Source organism: Triticum urartu, chromosome 6A, assembly GCF_056163025.1.
Source record: "Triticum urartu cultivar PI428250 chromosome 6A, HENAU_Tu73, whole genome shotgun sequence".
Lineage (NCBI taxonomy): Eukaryota > Viridiplantae > Streptophyta > Magnoliopsida > Poales > Poaceae > Triticum > Triticum urartu.
The window spans coordinates 497,811,258-497,832,332 of record NC_141878.1 but is presented as its reverse complement, the minus strand read 5'-3'; positions in this window follow the sequence as shown (position 1 = coordinate 497,832,332).

The window sequence follows — 21,075 nt, the reverse complement described above, 5'->3', positions numbered from 1 at the left end:
ATACGGATTATATAGACATATTCTAGTGTTTCTAGCAAGATGCCCGCGCATTGCACGAAGTTGATGGAAAAGGTAAGCACAACTTATAAATTGACGGATGGAGTACTAGTTGCAGTGATGCATATAATTAAGCAAAGGGATCGCACATGTCGGTATTGACTGGAACGTGAATGCAACAGCACAATAAGAATTAAGGCCACGATGATGCGATCGCAGTGGTGGTTACAGAAGGCAAGAAGAAAGATGGATCCACGAACGTACGACCTCCTCCTCCTCAACTTAGTGCGCCGGGCCACCGACCAGCGGCTAAGGAGCGGCGGCTTTTGTGGCGAGGTCGAGGTGCTTCTCAGCAAAGGCATCCAAGGCTTCCAGCCGGTTGAGGAAGGCCAACATCGTAGCGTCCTCACTGGCCTTGTAAATACCTATGTACATGATTTCCTCATACATGTGGATGTGTAGGTCGACGAATTCTTGCAGGGCGAGGCGCCTCGCGGCGAGTGCGACCTCCAGGTGGACATTCTTCGTGGCGTCGGCGGGCAGTCGTAGGGCCACCAGTGCTTGAAAGAGGTTCTGGCCATGGAGGCCGATTAGGGTGGCAGGCAATGAGGAGCCCGGGCGCGCGGGCTGGAGGAGTACAACGATGTCGTCCACGAGCTTCTTGAGGACGGTGAACTTGTTGCTGGTGGCAACAATCATCTGGTCCAACTGAGAGTCATAGTTGGCGTCGAAGGCGGCTATCCACCAGCCGGTCTCCAACACCGTCTGGAGACGATCCTCGACGCCATGCCGCAGGCTGGCGTCGTGGACCATCTGGCGCAGCCGCTGGCCGCTCATGAGCATCGCCGCCATGGGTCTGGAGTGAGCTCTTTTGCGCTTAGTGTAGGTGCTTAGGCAAATGCTTAGGTGCGTACGATGTGGTAGATGCATTGGAATGGAGGGGTACCTTTATATGAGGGCAATGAGGGCAAACTGCATTGCATTCACATCGTGCAGCCTCTTTTCCCAGACCTCCTCCCATTACTTCCCTCATGCATTAATTGAAGGTGGATGCATTGGCCGTTCAACATATCGGGAACCGCTACTCCCTCTCTCGTCTGCATTAAAGCCGTATCGGGAACTGCGCCGCCCGCTGTCAAATCGAATACTCCCTCCGTCTAGGTGAGTATTAAGTCATCTTATGAAAACCAAATAGTAAACACATAGGCGTGGTGCATTAAATCTCACATTGTTTCTTATTTTTTGACATAAATAGAGGAATCAACCAAGAAGAGATGTGGGGCTTGTATGCTTTTAATGACTTGAGACTATCAAACATGACATGCAGTGGTCAGTTCGTTCCACAAGAACAAATACAACCCACAGCACACACGCATCTTATATAGCATCACATCCAATGGCTATAAAAGATGAATGAGACCAAATTATATCTCATCTAGATGATTTCTAGCAAAACTATATTAATAATACTTAGTACTCCTGCGCCATGTATCATATATTAGTATCATGTAGTACTTTATTTATTTATGAGGTATCCAGATGGCACTGCACCGCCAAGAAAAGAGGGTAACATCAAAATTATGGAGTACTTTTTTGAGTATGTTGGTAAGGTCCGGTCATAGTCAGTTGTTGAAATCTCTAAAAAGACAAATACTCCCTCCGTCCGAAAATACTTGTCATCAAGATGGATAAAAGGAAATGTATCTAGACGTATTTTAGTTTTAGATACATCTCTTTTTATCCATTTTGATGACAAGTATTTTCGGACGGAGGGAGTAAAAAACAGACTTGGTGATGATGGTGTGCGTGCCATCCTGCAATATAGGCCGTCGGATTTATATCTAACGGATAGGAAAGAAACTATGGCAATTTTGCAAAAATATACCCACACGTCTCTCCACGTTCGCAAATAAGGCCTTCCCTCGTTCAACCTTTTCTCTCACAAGATAAACTACTCATACAAATGCATCTTGAGGTGTCCATAGAATCAAAGAGAGGGATGATGTGTGTGTGTGCGCGCGCGATCGATAAAGAGTGCCATCGAATTTGTGTGTGCCCACGTCAAAGATATAGAGTGGCTGGCCTACTGGAACGTGAGATGAGACATGTGCAGTTTGTCTCTGTGGCATGGATACCTACCTGCAGCGCTCGACTATCGGTGTGTGGTGGGGGAAGAGGGAGGCCCAATTAACTATAGAGGTACAATGGTTGGTATATGTGTGGAGGAGGAGAGAGGCCTACCTCATGTATTAAGGAGATCGATCTGCCTCATGTATTAAGGGAGATCGATCGGCATCCATGCATATGTGCAGGAGAGGAATAAGGTTGGGAGAGAGACAGAGCTAGAGTGTTGGAGGCGGTGGTAGTGGAGTTGCTTCTAACAAATGGTGGGATAGGCTTGCTAGACAAACGGAGGGCACGCCTGCAATATCAATAAGAGAGGAGATGGCTGCTTGTTGTCTGTGCACGTGCGTGTGAGAGACGGGTCAGGAGGCATGCACGAATGATGAGGGGGGACGATGTGGCTGTGGTAAGCAGACGTAACTACATAGGAAGATCAATCGCCCTTTGTTAGAGAAAGGAGAGACATACCTTGTGAGGTATGTCGATCGATGGGGGGTAGTTAAAGTCGATCTAGGTATATGTTGGGAGATCGATCGGTATACATGCATGTGTGTGTTAGAAGCAAATGAGGCACGAGCAGAAGGATAGAGAGAGAGGGATGCATGTAGGAGGTGGTACGAGAGGCATACTATATCGAGGGGGGAGGAGTGTGTGAGTACGAGAACGATGAAAAGAGTGGTGGGAGTGAGGCATGGACGGTGACAAGAGAAGAGGGGAAGCTTGTGTTTGTGCTAGGCACACCTGGCTAGAGAGGCATATTGATCGATGTGTGCCATAAAGAATGAGCTGGGGGGCCTACACACACCGTGGGTGAACGACCTAAAGTGAAAAGACGAATTTGCGTGATGGAGCTAGAGAATGTTGAGGGAGGGTGAGAGGGATGCGGGCGTGTGCATGCACAAGAGAAAGTTAGCGCTAGCTACAAAGATAAGAGGGTTGTGTGGGTGTAAAATACGAATAGAGATCATATATACTTCATTATAAAAAGCGAATTTGGATATTTGAAGAATTTATCATAGTGTTTCAAACCAACGCATGTGTGAATATATATAACAGTGATACACATGGTGTGGTTATGAACATGTTATACTACATTTAATATATTTTATCTCTACTCTTATAAAAAACGGAGTTGTTGATGATGGTGTGCCTGCCATCCTGCATTATAGGCCGTCTGATTTATATCTGGAGGATAGCAAGGAAACTATGATGGTTGAAGTTGGCAACAATCATGATTGTAGATTCTTATTGAAATAGACAAATGAATTCAAATTTAGTTCGAATTGCAGCGGTAGTATAGACATTTGGAATGCACTAAAATGTTGGTATGAGTAGGTTACATGCATTATATAGCAAGCGAAAAAAATTAATAGGACATAACATGGATTCATACTCCCTCCTTCCATCTATATAGGGTGTAATGAGATTTTTAAGACCGCCTTTGACTATTGACAAGATTAATAGTACATGACATGCACAATGTGAAAATTATATCATTGAAAGAACCTTTCACAGACGAATTTAATGGTGTGCTTTGTGTAAGTTGCATGTCATATATCATTGCTCTAATATTTGGTCAAAGTTAGCATCGAAAAACGCATTAGGCCCTATATAGATGGAAGGAGGGAGTAGCTTTGAATAGCATTTGTATAGTAAAACAGGGCAAGACTCTCTCTTTGTGTGGTGTGAATAGTTTTATTTTTTCGTTTTCTTTTTGGTTGAGGGAAGTGCGAATTGATTTGGTACATACAAGTACAATATTACTACACGTTAGGCTTGTCCCTAAAATTCAACCCGCGTCTTGTTATATCCCGAAAATTCAGATATTGTGCTCCCAAAACTGGCGCCTTCACAACTCGCGCCTTGCTATCCCGAAATTACAACGCGCGCGAAAACTCCCTCCAGCTGCCAAATCCCGACACGCGAAATCCCCCTTCTAACCCTGAGTCGAAAGGGCCGCTAGTTCAAATCGGTGGGGGTACTTTTGTAACACACCCTACATTTTGGACAAGCGCGTCCCTATGTCATGCTTCACCCCTCCCATCGCCCCCTTTTCGCCATTCGAAATCCCAGGCCGCCATAACCTCTCCGCTCCAGCCAAGAAACCCCACCCTCCTCCGTCCGCCACGTCACCGCTGCCCAGCCGGAGCCTCTTCCCCGACGACGTCGTCCACCGCAACAGCTCGACGTCCCTCGTCCACCTCCCCGGATGAGGATCCGTCGTCCATCTCACCGTACCGCCGGTTCAGCCGCCCCGTCCTCCACCTCCAAGGAGCTACTCCGACGATCACCTCGTCTATCGCGGCTGCTCCATCCCCACAGCGCCGCCTTAACCTGCTCCATCGGAACCGCAGCATCCTCACCGACTCCTCGGACGAAGCCGAGGCCTACTCGGCGCCACCAAAGAGGTTGTACACTCATCGCATCGCACCTTCTCCTTAACTCGACCTCCCAGCGCCGACGGTGCTCCATCCCGCACCCCCATGGAGCGCCTACCTTGAAGTCAGCGCCGTGGGCGGCATCTCCACGGCGGCTCTCCCCTAGTGCGAGGCCCCTTCGGCGGCGGCGTCCATACCAGTCGGATCTGCTGCTGCTGCTCCGGCTCTCGCTTGCTCGCTCGCGCTGCTGCTGCTGCTCCGGCTCTCGCCCGATCGCTCGCTCGCCCAGCTGCTGCTGCTGCTGCTGCTCTCCCCATCGCTCGTGCTGCTGCTCTGCTCCGATTAAGCCACACTTCAGTCGACTGAATCGACTTTTGGGTCAGTCGATTTTCAGGGGTTGGGGGGCTCGCCGGAGTTAAGGAAGAACCACCCACAGCGGGGACGGGGGCTCGCTGGAGAGGTACCCACTATCTATCTTAGGGTTCAGGGTGGGGGCGGGGGGCCTAGAGGGCTGGCCAGGGCGGCGATGGCGAGTTGTTTCGGGGCGGTGAGGCGGCGCTGGGGCCGGCGGTTCGGCCGGTGGTGTCTGGCGGCTCAGGGGGGTGCAGGTTGAAGATGAACTGCAGGCCCTCCCTAAACTACATGTCAAGTGCCTCTCTGCTACCATTGCATTTAGTTTTGACGGTAGCATTCAGATTCCACAGTAAATTTCAGTTTCGACAGTTAAGTTCCGAGTCAACAGTTTTTACCTCATCTGTTGTAGTCAGGTGGTTTTTGGTGATGTTAATTTTACATCCATTTTACATCATCTATTGGAGATGCTATTAGAATCCCACTTGAGATTGACGATGTCTATCTTGTGCTGCTTCAGCCTTGACGTCTTACGGCTCACCGGAGCTGCTCCAACGACAGAACGATCCATCACAACAGAGTAGTGCCCTGGACGCTGTCTATAGATTCCTCAGATCTTCCTCCACACCTCCGACAGCCACCTCTGCCTCAACTGCTTCAGCGACCAACCCAATGATGCTGAGGTCGACACGGCTACGGCAAAGAGGTTGTACACTTGTTGCATCAGTTATTACTATACATTCACATTGATCCATTAGGGCTATTTTGGTTCAACAGAAAAACGTTGATCCACTGGTTGTTACCATCACTCTAAATTTCTGCATGATCTCCTTACATAATCTCACCATATTTTTTTCGTATGCATGTCAGATATTGCACACATCCATGCTAAACATGTAGAGAAAAAGAGAAGAGTTTTGCGCAGCAATACAATGTCATGCAGACATCGCTCCATGGTGGGTTCAATGGCAAACCCTCCCCACCCCTCTCCAGCTTGTAATCCAGAGGAAGATATCTGTTCTGTGGCGGATTCAGACGCCGCTGACCACTCCTATTTACCCCCCCCCCCAAAGGTGTTTGCTCTACCTTGGCATGATGATGTTAGTCATATCATGCATATGTTACCTTGCAGTGCCTACTTTTGACATCATATATGTCATCTGCTTAGTTTAGACATGTTCTGTAATGCCACCTGTTTAGTTTCTATATCATATATGGGAATTATGCAGTCTCATGTCTTTTAGCCAACCATAATATATGTGAAATGTGCAATGCCATCCTGTTTAACCAGGCATCATATATTTGAATGATATCTTGCCCATCCTTTTCTTCATTACATTTCCATTTGTCGACAATGTTTGTACATTAAACTACTATTCCTGTGAATCAGCCATTTGGGTGGGAGATGGAAAAATCTGGAGTGAAAACAAGGCCTTCAGAGCAGATAGTGCTACCTGTCGAAGCAGATCTCTTGTTGGGTCCCGATAGCTCCTCAGAGATGGATTCAGAGACAGATGACCAGTCCTATTCCCCCACTGAGGTGTATGCTCTAACTTGGCACGGTTATACTGCTCATATCATGCATACGGTGTCTCGCATTGCATAGTTTAGACATCATATACACAATATTCAACACCATGTTCTTAGTTCAGACATCATATCGAATTCCCTCTGTTTAGCATATAAATCACATATGTGAATTAAATGATGCGGTCCTGATTACTTAGATAACATGTAGGTGAATTATGTCATGCAATCATGTTTAGTTATTCATCATATCTTTGAATTATGTTATGCTATGCTATCCAGTTTAGATAGACATCATATATGTGAAATTATGCCATGCTATCCGTTTTAGTTAAACAATATACATGTCAACTATTTCATGCCCTCTTTTTTCCACACTATCTATTGCATCTGTCTCTCATACAATGTCTGTACATTCAACTATGTTTCCTGTTTATCAGCCATTTGAATTGGAGAGGGTGATGCCAATATCTAGCGGACTAAAAACACGGTCTTCAAATAAAACAGTGCTACCTCTTGGTGGAGATGGCACCCCGGTTGTACATGCACAAGAACCAGCCCTGCCACACATAACCCAAACTCTCACAGATGTACCCCTACTGCGATGGACAGAGAACCAGCTTCACCCAATCTAACCCCAACCCCAGCCGATAGTAACCCAGTTCCTGTTGACACAACACCATCTCCACCATAGAGCTCCCAAACAAGAGCAGTTAGTAAGGCAGCTCCAGTGCCCAAAGGGCCAGTACTATCACGGCAAACCCCAACTCCACCAGTTAGTACGCCTATTCCTGTGGAGGAAGCACAACCAGCTAGTCGTAGTTTAGCATCTATCGCATTTGATGTTGTTAAATCGTATGTGCGTATCTTCCCATCTTGGAAATATTATACTGAAGATGAAGGAAAATGCCAGTTGCAGGTGTTTGTCCAGGAGTTATGTGTAAGTAATGTTATTCATGGCAATTACTTTGCTTCGTCCCATACATCCTACCTCCATGATGGTTATAATACAGCAAATTTTCCCATTTTTCTCTATAGAGAAGGACCGATTTGGAAACTCAGGATGAGGTAACCTGTGCTAATACCTCTGCTATCTTCAAGAATGCTTGGTGGCAGTATCGGAATTACCTGAAGAAAACGTACTTCACCGGCAAACAAACTCATCAAATTCCCTTACGTTCTCCTGAGACACATTTACTGGACGATGACTGGGAACGCCTTGTTCTGTACTGGTCCCGAACCAAGAATGTGGTAAGGTCTATGAGCTCATTTTCTATTTTTAAGTAGTATATTCTTGCGTCTTACTGTACTCTGTTCATGTAGAACAAGTGCCTAAACCTGAAGAACAGTTGTTCTAAATTAAGATTCCATTGCTATCATAGTTCAAAAAAGCGCTAGGCATTAATTGTGTGTTTTGCCACCGCCTTGCGCTTTACTGACCAAAGCGCATGCTTATGCACAGATTATGCATAGTTATGCATAATGCGTTTTGCCAACGCCTAGAGCCTAGGCACGCTTAAGCGCGCCTTTTTTAACTATGATTGCTTTGCTCTTGTATCACTGTATTTACTCATACAAACTTATTTTTAAATTGAAGGATCCAATCGAAACTCCAATGGCACAACAGGTATGTTCACGCATGTTTCTTTAACAGGTTTGCTCTTATCAATAGCTCTGTTGATTTCAATTTCAATTGTGTATACAGTTGACTTTCATATCATGCACATTACTAGCATCACAATAGAGCCAATAGTGTTGTTGTACATGTAGACCCGTGGTACCCATCTGAAATCTTGTTGTGTCGTGTAGTTTCCCACGCCTTGTATTCTTTCAGTGCTGCTTTGTCTTGAACTGATATGATTTGAACCGTGTCTCTATTTTGATTTGGCAAGACAATGCAGTGACCATAGGACATAGATATATGTTTGTTTGATGCTTTTATTATGTACTAGTACTTGGCAATAGAAGACTTGGTAGTTTAATCCTGTCCACCTTACTAATGAACTGGTTCACCGAAATGACTTTCATATACTAGTACATGCTAAACTTGTTATGTGTCTGCTTGTTTCTTCTTTCAGAATGTTGACAGAATATTGGGGAAGAGTGCCTTATTAAGCAATGGTAAAGGAAGTAATGCAGATAAGGTTCAAGATAGTGACACATCCTTGTTGGTTTCCAACAAAGCTGATAAAACAGCTAAGGAAGACTATCTTGAAGATAGCGAGACAACCCCAAAGTCCTGTCTTGGTTTAGTGTTCGAGTTACTGGCCACTGCCGCTTGCACAAGCTATTCAAACTCATTGTCTAAATCAGTTCGGTTTCTTGAGTCTCAACTACAAGCTGAAATACATCGATCAGCTGTGCTGCGACAAGAAGCGGAAGGACTGCGGAAGTCCCTGGAGCATTCAGATGCATACTTTCTGGTGCAACAGCAAGCGTTGGAGGATTTTAGAGCCAAACAGGACAAAGTTAATCAGCTTGCTAAGCTTATTGCCGGCATGGTGGATACCCAGGATAACGTTTCTTGAGCTCTTCTGAAGTTGTTTCAGTTATGCTCTTGTTTTTTTGCCGTGTTTATTTGCACTGGTGGCCAATTTTGATGGCCAGTGTATGTAATGTGCTGCTTTGTTCCCTGTATTTGCACTGGTGGCGAACTTTGATGCCCAGTGGATGTAATATGTGTAGTAGCGGTAATAGGCTAGCGTTAATTGCTTGCTTATTTATTTCCTTATTGTCTTGTTTAGTTGTTTGCTTGTAGTCACTGCAGTTCTTTTTCTGTTTTTTTCTAGTGGCCACAATAGCCTATTTTTGGTAACTAGGCCAAAATAATCATGGGCCTTCTACAAGTCGTATGATCCATGGGCCTTTGTCCGGCCGTAGGATCCATCAGCCTTCTATACGGGCCTTAGGGTCCATTGGCCGTAGGGTCCATGGGCCTTCTACGGGCCGTACGATCCATGGGCCTCATACGGGCCGTACGATCCATGGGCCTTCTACGGGGCGTATCATCATTTCGCCAATCATGGGTCGTACTATTCGTGGACCATAATGAAGGAAATATGCCCTAGAGGCAATAACAAAGTTATTATTTATTTCCTTATATCATGATAAATGTTTATTATTCATGCTAGAATTGTATTAACCGCAGACATAATACATGTGTGAATACATGGACAAACAGAGTGTCACTAGTATGCCTCTACTTGACTAGCTCGTTAATCAAAGATGGTTATGTTTCCTAACCATGAACAATGAGTTGTTATTTGATTAACGGGATCACATCATTGAGAGAATGATCTGATTGACATGACCCATTCCATTATCTTAGCACCCGATCGTTTAGTATGTTGCTATTGCTTTCTTCATGACTTATACATGTTCCTATAACTATGAGATTATGCAACTCCCGTTTACCGGAGGAACACTTTGGGTACTACCAAACGTCACAACGTAATTGGGTGATTATAAAGGAGTACTACAGGTGTCTCCAAAGGTACATGTTGGGTTGGCGTATTTCGAGATTAGGTTTTGTCACTCCGATTGTCGGAGAGGTATCTCTGGGCCCTCTCGGTAATGCACATCACTTAAGCCTTGCAAGCATTGCAACTAAATGAGTTAGTTACGAGATGACGTATTACAGAACGAGTAAAGAGACTTGCCAGCAATGAGATTGAACTAGGTATTGGAATACCGACGATCGAATCTCGGGCAAGTAACATACCGATGACAAAGGGAACAACGTATGTTGTTATGCGGTCTGACCGATAAAGATCTTCGTAGAATATGTAGGAGCCAATATGGGCATCCAGGTCCCGCTATTGGTTATTGACCGGAGACGTGTCTCGATCATGTCTACATTGTTCTCGAACCCGTAGGGTCCGCACGCTTAAGGTTATGATGACTGTTATATTATGAGTTTATGCATTTTGATGTACCGAAGGTTGTTCGGAGTCCCGGATGTGATCACGGACATGACGAGGAGTCTCGAAATGGTCGAGACATAAAGATTGATATATTGGAAGCCTATGTTTGGATACCGGAAGTGTTCCGGGTGAAATCGGGATTTTACCGGAGTACCGGGAGGTTACCGGAACCCCCCGGGAGCTAAATGGGCCATGATGGGCCTTAGTGGAAAAGAGAAGAGGCAGCCCTACATGGGCCACGCGCCCCTCCCCTCCCTTGGTCCGAATTGGACAAGGAGAGGGGGCCGGCCCCTCTCTCTCTTTTCCCCCCTCCACAAGTCCTATTCCAACTAGGATTGGGGGGGGGGGGGAATCCTACTCCCAGAGGGAGTAGGACTCTCCTGGTGCGCCCTATGTGGCCGGCCAGCCTCCCCCCTTTGGTCCTTTATATACTGAGGCAGAGGCACCCTAGAAACACACAAGTTGATCCACGTGATCTATTCCTTAGCCGTGTGCGGCGGCCCCAGCCACCATAGTCCTCGATAATATTGTAGCGGTGCTTAGGCGAAGCCCTGCAGCAGTAGTACGTCAAGATCGTCACCACGCCGTCGTGCTGACGGAACTCTTCCCCGACACTTTGCTGGATCGGAGTCCGGGGATCGTCATCGAGCTGAACGTGTGCTAGAACTCGGAGGTGCCGTAGTTTCGGTGCTTGATCGGTCGGATCGTGAAGACGTACGACTATATCAACCAAACGCTTCCGTTGTCGATCTACTAGGTATGTAGATCATACTCCCCCTCTCGTTGCTATGCATCACCATGATCTTGCGTGTGCGTAGGAATTTTTTTGAAATTACTACGAAACCCAACAGTGGCATCCGAGCCTAGGTTTTATATGTTGATGTTATATGCACGAGTAGAACACAAGTGAGTTGTGGGCGATATAAGTCATACTGCTTACCAGCATGTCATACTTTGGTTCGGCGGTATTGTTGGACGAAGCGGCCCGGACCGACATTACGCGTACGCTTATGCGAGACCGGTTCTCCCGACGTGCTTTGCACATAGGTGGCTTGCGGGTGACAGTTTCTCCAACTTTAGTTGAACCGAGTGTGGCTATGCCCGGTTCTTGCGAAGGTTAAAACAGCACCAACTTGACAAACTATCGTTGTGGTTTTGATGCGTAGGTAAGATTGGTTCTTGCTTAAGCCCGTAGCAGCCACGTAAAACTTGCAACAACAAAGTAGAGGACGTCTAACTTGTTTTTGCAGGGCATGTTGTGATGTGATATGGTCAAGACATGATGCTGAATTTTATTGTATGAGATGATCATGTTTTGTAACCGAGTTATCGGCAACTGGCAGGAGCCATATGGTTGTCGCTTTATTGTATGCAATGCAATCGCGATGTAATGCTTTACTTTATCACTAAGCGGTAGCGATAGTCGTGGAAGAACAAGCTTGGCGAGACGACAACGATGCTACGATGGAGATCAAGGTGTTGCGCCGGTGACGATGGTGATCACGACGGTGCTTCGGAGATGGAGATCACAAGCACAAGATGATGATGGCCATATCATATCACTTATATTGATTGCATGTGATGTTTATCTTTTATGCATCTTATCTTGCTTTGGTTGACGGTAGCATTATAAGATGATCTCTCACTAATTATCAAGAAGTGTTCTCCCTAAGTATGCACCGTTGCGAAAGTTCTTCGTGCTGAGACACCACGTGATGATCGGGTGTGATAGGCTCTACGTTCAAATACAACGGGTGCAAAACAGTTGCACACGCGGAATACTCAGGTTATACTTGACGAGCCAAGCATATACAGATATGGCCTCGGAACACGGAGACCGAAAGGTTGAGCGTGAATCATATAGTAGATATGATCAACATAGTGATGTTCACCAATGAAACTACTCCATCTCACGTGATGATCGGACATGGTTTAGTTGATTTGGATCACGTAATCACTTAGAGGATTAGAGGGATGTCTATCTAAGTGGGAGTTCTTAAGTAATATGATTAATTGAACTTAAATTTATCATGAACTTAGTCCTGGTAGTATTTTGCAAATTATGTTGTAGATCAATAGATCACGTTGTTGTTTCCCTATGTTTATTTTGATATGTTCCTAGAGAAAATTGTGTTGAAAGATGTTAGTAGCAATGATGCGGATTGGATCCGTGATCTGAGGTTTATCCTCATTGCTGCACAGAAGAATTATGTCCTTCATGCACCGCTAGGTGATGGACCTATTGCAGGAGCAGATGCAGACGTTATGAATGTTTGGCTAGCTCAATATGATGACTACTTGATAGTTTAGTGCACCATGCTTAATGGCTTAGAATCGGGACTTCAAAGACGTTTTTGAACGTCATGGAGCATATGAGATGTTCCAGGAGTTGAAGTTAATATTTCAAGCAAATACCCGAGTTGGGAGATATGAAGTCTCCAACAAGTTCTATAGCTAAAATATGGAGGAGAATCGCTCAACTAGTGAGCATATGCTCAGATTGTCTAAGTACTACAATCGCTTGAATCAAGTGGGAGTTAATCTTCCAGATAAGATAGTGATTGACAGAATTCTCTAGTCACCATCACCAAGTTAGTAGAACTTCGTGATGAACTATGATATGCAAGGGATAATGGAAATGATTCCCAAGCTCTTCATAATGCGGAAATTGACGAAGGTAGAAATCGAGAAAAACATCAAGTGTTGATGGTAGACAAGACCACTAGTTTTAAGAAAAGGGCAGAGGGAAGAAGGGGAACTTCAAGAAGAACAGCAAGCAAGTTGCTGCTCAAGTGAAGAAGCCCAAGTCTGGTCCTAAGCCTAAGACTAAGTGTTTCTACTGCAAAGGGACTGGTCACTGGAAGCGGAACTACCCCAAGTGATTGGCAGATAAGAAGGATGGCAAAGTGAACATAAGTATATTTGATATACATGTTATTGATGTGTACTTTACTAGTGTTTATAGCAACCCCTCAGTATTTGATACTAGTTCAGTTGCTAAGATTAGTAACTAGAAACAGGAGTTGCAGAATAAACAGAGACTAGTTAAGGATGAAGTGACGATGTGTGTTGGAAGTGGTTCCAAGATTGATATGATCATCATCGCACACTCCCTATACTTTCGGGATTAGTGTTGAACCTGAATAAGTGTTATTTGGTGTTTGCATTAAGCATGAATATGATTTGATCATGTTTATTGTAATACAGTTATTCATTTAAGTAAGAGAATAAATTGTTGTTCTGTTTACATGAATAAAACCTTATATGGTTACACACCCAATGAAAATAGTTCGTTGGATCTCGATCGTAGTGATACACATAATCATAATATTGAAACCAAAAGATGCAAAGTTAATAATGATGGTGCAACTTATTTGTGGCACTACCGTTTAGGTCATATTGGTGTAAAGCGCATGAAGAAACTCCATGCTGATGGGCTTTTGGAATCACTTGATTATGAATCAGTTGATGCTTGTGAACCATGCCTCATGGGCAAGATGACTAAGACTCTGTTCTTCGAAACAATGGAGCGAGCAACAGATTTGTTGGAAATCATACATACTGATGTATGTGGTCCGATGAATATTGAGGCTCGCGACAAGTATCATTATTTTCTGATCTTCACAGATGATTTGAGCAGATATGAGTATATCTACTTGATGAAACATAAGTCTGAAACATTTGAAAAGTTCAAAGAATTTCAGAGTGAAGTGAAAAATCATCGTAACAAGAAAATAAAGTTTCTACGATCTGATCATAGAGAAAAGTATTTGAGTTACGAGTTTGGCCTTCAGTTAAAAACAATGTGAAATAGTTTCACTACTCACGCCACCTGGAACACCACAATGTAATGGTGTGTCCGAACGTCATAACCGTACTTTATTAGATATGGTGCGATCTATGATGTCTCTTACCGATCTACCACTATCATTTTGGGGTTATGCATTAGAGACAGCTGCATTCACGTTAAAAGGGCACCATCTAAATCTGTTGAGACGACACCGTATGAACTATGGTTTGGCAAGAAACCAAAGTTGTCGTTTCTTAAAGTTTGGGGTTGCGATGCTTATATGAAAAAGTTTCATCCTGATAAGCTCAAACTCAAATCAGAGAAGTGCGTCTTCATAGGATACCCAAAAGAAAATGTTGGGTACACCTTCTATCATAGATCCGAAGGCAAGATATTCGTTGCTTAGAATGGATCCTTTCAGAGAAGGAGTTTCTCTCGAAAGAAGTGAGTGGGAGGAAAGTAGAACTTGATAAGGTAATTGTACCTTCTCCCTTATTGGAAAGTAGTTCATCACAGAAATGTGTTCCTGTGGCTACTACACCAATTAGTGAGGAAGCTAATGATGATGATCATGTAACTTCAGATCAAGTTACTACCGAATCTCGTAGGTAAACCAGAGTGAGATCTGCACCAGAGTGGTACGGTAATCCTGTTCTGGAGGTCATGCTACTTGACCATGACTAACCTACGAACTATGAAGAAGCGATGGTGAGCCCAGATTCCGCAAAATGGCTTGAGGCCATGAAATCTGAGATGGGATCCATGTATGAGAACAAAGTATGGACTTTGGTTGACTTGCCCGATGATCGGCAAGCAATTGAGAATAAATGGATCTTCAAGAGGAAGACGGACGCTGATAGTAGTGTTACTATCTACAAAGCTAGAATTGTCGCAAAAGGTTTTCGACAAGTTCAAGGTGTTGACTACGATGAGAGTTTCTCACTCGTATCTATGCTTAAGTCTGTCCGAATCATGTTAGCAATTGCCGCATTTTATGAAATCTGGCAAATGGATAAACAAAACTGCATTCCTTAATAGATTTATTAAAGAAGAGTTGTATATGATACAACCAGAAGGTTTTGTCAATCCTAAAGGTGCTAACAAAATATGCAAGCTCCAGCGATCCATCTATGGACTGGTGCAAGCATCTCGGAGTTGGAATATATGCTTTGATAAGTTGATCAAAGCATATAGTTTTATACAGACTTGCGATGAAGCCTGTATTTACAAGAAAGTGAGTGGGAGCACTACAACATTTCTGATAAGTATATGTGAATGGCATATTGTTGATCGGAAATAATGTAGAATTATTCTGCAAAGCATAAAGGAGTGTTTGAAAGGAATTTTTCAAAGAAAGACCTCGGTAAAGCTGCTTACATATTGAGCATCAAGATCTATAGAGATAGATCAAGACGCTTGATAAGTTTTTTCAATGAGTACATACCTTGACAAGATTTTGAAGTAGTTCAAAATGGAACAGTCAAAGAAAAAGTTCTTGCCTGTGTTGCAAGGTGTGAAATTGAGTAAGACTCAAAGCCCGACCACGGCAGAAGATAGAAATAGAATGAAAATCATTCCCTATGCCTCAGCCATAGGTTCTATAAAGTATGCCATGCTGTGTACCAAATCTATTGTATACCCTACACTGTGTTAAGCAAGGGAGTACAATAGTGATCTAAGAGTAGATCACTGGACAGCGATCAAAATTATCCTTAGTGGAATAAGGAAATACTTCTCAATTATAGAGGTGACAAAAAGGTTCGTCGTAAAAAGTTACGTCGATGCAAGTTTTGACACAGATCTGGATGACTCTAAGTCTCGATCTAGATACATATTGAAAGTGGGAGCAATAAGCTGGAGTAGCTCCGTGCAGAGCATTGTTGACATAGAAATTCGCAAAATACTTACGGATCTGAATGTGACAGACCCGTTGACTAAAATTATCTCACAAGCAAAACATGATCACACCTTAGTACTCTTTGGGTGTTAATCACATAGCGATGTGAACTAGATTACTGACTCTAGTAAACCCTTTGGGTGTTGATCACATATCGATGTGAACTATGGGTTAATCACATGGTGATGTGAACTATTGCTGTTAAATCACATGGCGATGTGAACTAGATTATTGACTCTAGTGCAAGTGGGAGACTGAAGGAAATATGCCCTAGAGGCAATAACAAAGTTATTATTTATTTCCTTATATCATGATAAATGTTTATTATTCATGCTAGAATTGTATTAACCGCAGACATAATACATGTGTGAATACATAGACAAACAGAGTGTCACTAGTATGCCTCTACTTGACTAGCTCGTTAATCAAAGATGGTTATGTTTCCTAACCATGAACAATGAGTTGTCATTTGATTAACGGGATCACATCATTGAGAGAATGATCTGATTGACATGACCCATTCCATTAGCTTAGCACCCGATCGTTTAGTATGTTGCTATTGCTTTCTTCATGACTTATACATGTTCCTATAACTATGAGATTATGCAACTCCCGTTTACCGGAGGAACACTTTGGGTACTACCAAACGTCACAACGTAACTGGGTGATTATAAAGGAGTACTACAGGTGTCTCCAAAGGTACATGTTGGGTTGGCGTATTTCGAGATTAGGTTTTGTCACTCTGATTGTCGGAGAGGTATCTCTTGGCCCTCTCGGTAATGCACATCACTTAAGCCTTGCAAGCATTGCAACTAAATGAGTTAGTTACGGGATGACGTATTACAGAACGAGTAAAGAGACTTGCCAGCAACGAGATTGAACTAGGTATTGGAATACCGACGATCGAATCTCGGGCAAGTAACATACCGATGACAAAGGGAACAACGTATGTTGTTATGCGGTCTGACCGATAAAGATCTTCGTAGAATATGTAGGAGCCAATATGGGCATCCAGGTCCCGCTATTGGTTATTGACCGGAGACGTGTCTCGGTCATGTCTACATTGTTCTCGAACCCGTAGGGTCCGCACGCTTAAGGTTATGATGACTGTTATATTATGAGTTTATGCATTTTGATGTACCGAAGGTTGTTCGGAGTCCCGGATGTGATCACGGACATGACGAGGAGTCTCGAAATGGTCGAGACATAAAGACTGATATATTGGAAGCCTATGTTTGGATACCGGAAGTGTTCCGGGTGAAATCGGGATTTTACCGGAGTACCGGGAGGTTACCGGAACCCCCCGGGAGCTAAATGGGCCATGATGGGCCTTAGTGGAAAAGAGAAGAGGCAGCCCTACATGGGCCGCGCGCCCCTCCCCTCCCTTGGTCCGAATTGGACAAGGAGAGGGGGTCGGCCCCTCTCTCTCTTTTCCCCCCTCCACAAGTCCTATTCCAACTAGGATTGGGGGGGGGGGGGAATCCTACTCCCAGAGGGAGTAGGACTCTCCTGGCGCGCCCTATGTGGCCGGCCAGCCTCCCCCCTTTGGTCCTTTATATACTGAGGCAGAGGCACCCTAGAAACACACAAGTTGATCCACGTGATCTATTCCTTAGCCGTGTGCGGCGGCCCCAGCCACCATAGTCCTCGATAATATTGTAGCGGTGCTTAGGCGAAGCCCTGCAGCAGTAGTACATCAAGATCGTCACCACGCCGTCGTGCTGACGGAACTCTTTCCCGACACTTTGCTGGATCGGAGTCCGGGGATCGTCATCGAGCTGAACGTGTGCTAGAACTCGGAGGTGCCATAGTTTCGGTGCTTGATCGGTCGGATCGTGAAGACGTACGACTACATCAACCAAACGCTTCCGTTGTCGATCTACTAGGTATGTAGATCATACTCCCCCTCTCGTTGCTATGCATCACCATGATCTTGCGTGTGCGTAGGAAATTTTTTGAAATTACTACGAAACCCAACACATAACGGGCCGTTAATAGGACGTATTTGATAACTCTATGAAAACAGCCCAACGGGTTTTTTACATGAAAACGGCCCAACATATTAACGTTCCGCAAACGGGCCAACTGTAACGATAGGATGAATTTGGCCCACAAGCAGAAAATGATAGTAACGGGCCGTATGTAACTGAATGCTGCAAATGAGCCCACGAATCAATGGGCCCTGAGAAGGCCGAAAGATAACTTGGGCTAGAAACGGCCCAATGGAATAATGGGTCGTTAATGGGTATAAAGTGATACACTGTTCATTACGGGCCAGTTTCACCACGGGCCGTTAATGGGCCAAGAGTTACAAAGGTCCTCATATGGGCCGAAAGAAGTCATGGGCCACACATGGGCCGGAAGTTAAAATGGGTTGAATCATATTGGACGGCCCAGATGATGCTACTAGGCCTAATTCGGAAAGGGCGTAACGGACCCTGGGTTAGCAGGCTGTAAATGGGCTATATGCGAACAGGCCGTAAACAGGCTTTCCGTGGGCCGGCCCGCCACCTTTTGACCAAGTCAAACGGGCCAGCCTTTTCACAGGAATGGGCCTCTGTTGGGCCGTGCCACGTGTCGCTGTATCATAGGCGCCTTCAGTCCAATGAGCGGATGACATCTGTCCCAACGGTGAGCCGACACGTGTTTCCTCCAGCCAATGATGATTTTACACGTGGAAAATCCCCATTGGTTAGGGCTGTTAACGGGTTATCGGATCCAAAACCCGACCCGATAGCTTAATGGCGTTCCGTTACGGTGGGTGCCACGTGTCGGTCACCCTTGACGAAAGCACTTCTGTGACGCGTGATTTATCGTCATGGAAGTGGACACTTTTGTGCTGATAATTTGGTAATGTCATGGAACACTTCTACGACAGCACAGGTATGACTATCTTGATTCTATCATAAATTTGTCATGGATGTACATGCATGACAAAAAACATGACCTACTGTGACAAACACGTATCATCACGGAAGTGTATTTTTTTAAAGTGTTCTCTCTTATTTTTTTTCTCCCTGAACATGAATATATGGAGTTGGAGTTGAGGTCGGTGGAGCACCAGGGGGCCCATGAGGCAGGGGGCGCGCCCCCACCATCGTGGACAGGGTGTGGGGCCCCTGGCCTTGATTCTTTCTCCAATATTTTTTATATATTCCAAAAATAATCTCCGTTGATTTTCATGTCATTCCAAGAACTTTTATTTCTGCACAAAAATAACACCATGGCAATTCTGGTGAAAACACCATCAGTCCGGGTTGGTTCCATTCAAATGATGAAAATTAGAGTCTGAAACAAGGGCAAAAGTGTTTGGAAAAGTAGATACGACAGAGATGTATCACTTCCTTGCTTGACGAGGTGAAGGCGGGGTGGCAGCCCTCCCTCCGTGCTTGGTGCTGAGGTTCTGGTCGGCTTGTTGGGGAACGCAGTATTTCAAAAAAATTCCTACAATCACGCAAGATCTATCTAGGAGATGCATAGCAAAGGAGAGGGGAGAGTGTGTCTACGTACCCCCGTAGACCGAAAGCGGAAGCGTTTAGTAATGTGGTTTATGTAGTCGAACGTCTTCGCGATCCAACGAATCAAGTACCGAACACACGACACCTCCGCGATCTACACAAGTTCAGCTCGGTGACGTCCCTCGAACTCTAGATCCAGCTAAGGCTGAGGGAGAGTTGCGTCAGCACGACGGCGTGTTGACGGTGATGATGAAGTTACTGATGCAGGGCTACGCCTAAGCACTACGACAATATGACCGAGGTGGAAAACTGTGGAGGGGGGCACCGCACACGGCTACAGATCAACTTGTGTGTCTATGGGGTGCCCCCTCCCCCGTATATAAAGGAGGGGAGGAGGAGGAGGGCCGGCCTCAAGGGGCGCGCCCAAAGGGGGGATTCCTACTCCTAGTAGGTAGGTTTCCCCCTTTCCTAGTCCAAGCAGGAGAAGAAGGAAGGAGAGGGAGAGGGAGAAGGAAAGAGGGGGCCGCCGCCCCCTCCTAGTACAATTTGGACCAGCCCATGGGGGGCGCGCTGCCTCCCCTTGTGGCCCTTCTCTCCTTTCTACTAAAGCCCAATAAGGCCCAATACTTCCCCCGGTGAATTCTCGTAACTCCCCGGTTCTCCGAAAAATATCCAAATCACTCGGAGCCTTTCCGATGTCCGAATATAGCCTTCCAATATATGAATCTTTACCTCTCAACCATTTTGAGACTCCTCGTCATGTCTGTGATCTCATCCGGGACTCCGAACAAACTTTGGTCATCAAATCACATAACTCATAATACAAATCATCATTGAACGTTAAGCGTGCGGACCCTACGGGTTTGAGAACTATGTAGACATGACCGAGACACATCTCCGGTAAATAACCAATAGCAGAACCTGGATGCTCATATTGGCTCCTACATATTCTACGAAGATCTTTATCGGTCAAACCGCATAGCAACATACATTGTTCCCTTTGTCATCGGTATGTTACTTGCCCGAGATTCAATCATCGGTATCATCATACCTAGTTCAATCTCGTCACCGGCAAGTCTCTTTACTCGTTCCATAATGCATCATCCCGCAAATAACTCATTGGTCACATTGCTTGCAAGGCTTATAGTGATGTGCATTACCGAGAGGCCCAGAGATACCTCTCCGACAATCGGAGTGATAAATCCTAATCTCGATCTATGCCAACTCAACAAACACCATCAGAGACACCTGTAGAGCATCTTTATAATCACCCAGTTACGTTGTTACATTTGATAGCACACTAAGTGTTCGTCCGGTATTCGGGAGTTGCATAATCTCATAGTCATAGGAACATGTATAAGTCATGAAGAAAGCAATAGCAATAGACTAAACGATCATAGTGCTAAGATAACGGATGGGTCTAGTCCGTCACATCATTCTCTAATGATGTGATCCCGTTCATCAAATGACAACACATGTCCATGGCTAGGAAACTTAACCATCTTTGATTAACGAGCTAGTCAAGTAGAGGCATACTAGGGACACTCTGTTTGTCTATGTATTCACACGTGTACTAAGTTTCCGGTTAATACAATTCTAGCATGAATAATAAACATTTATCATGATATAA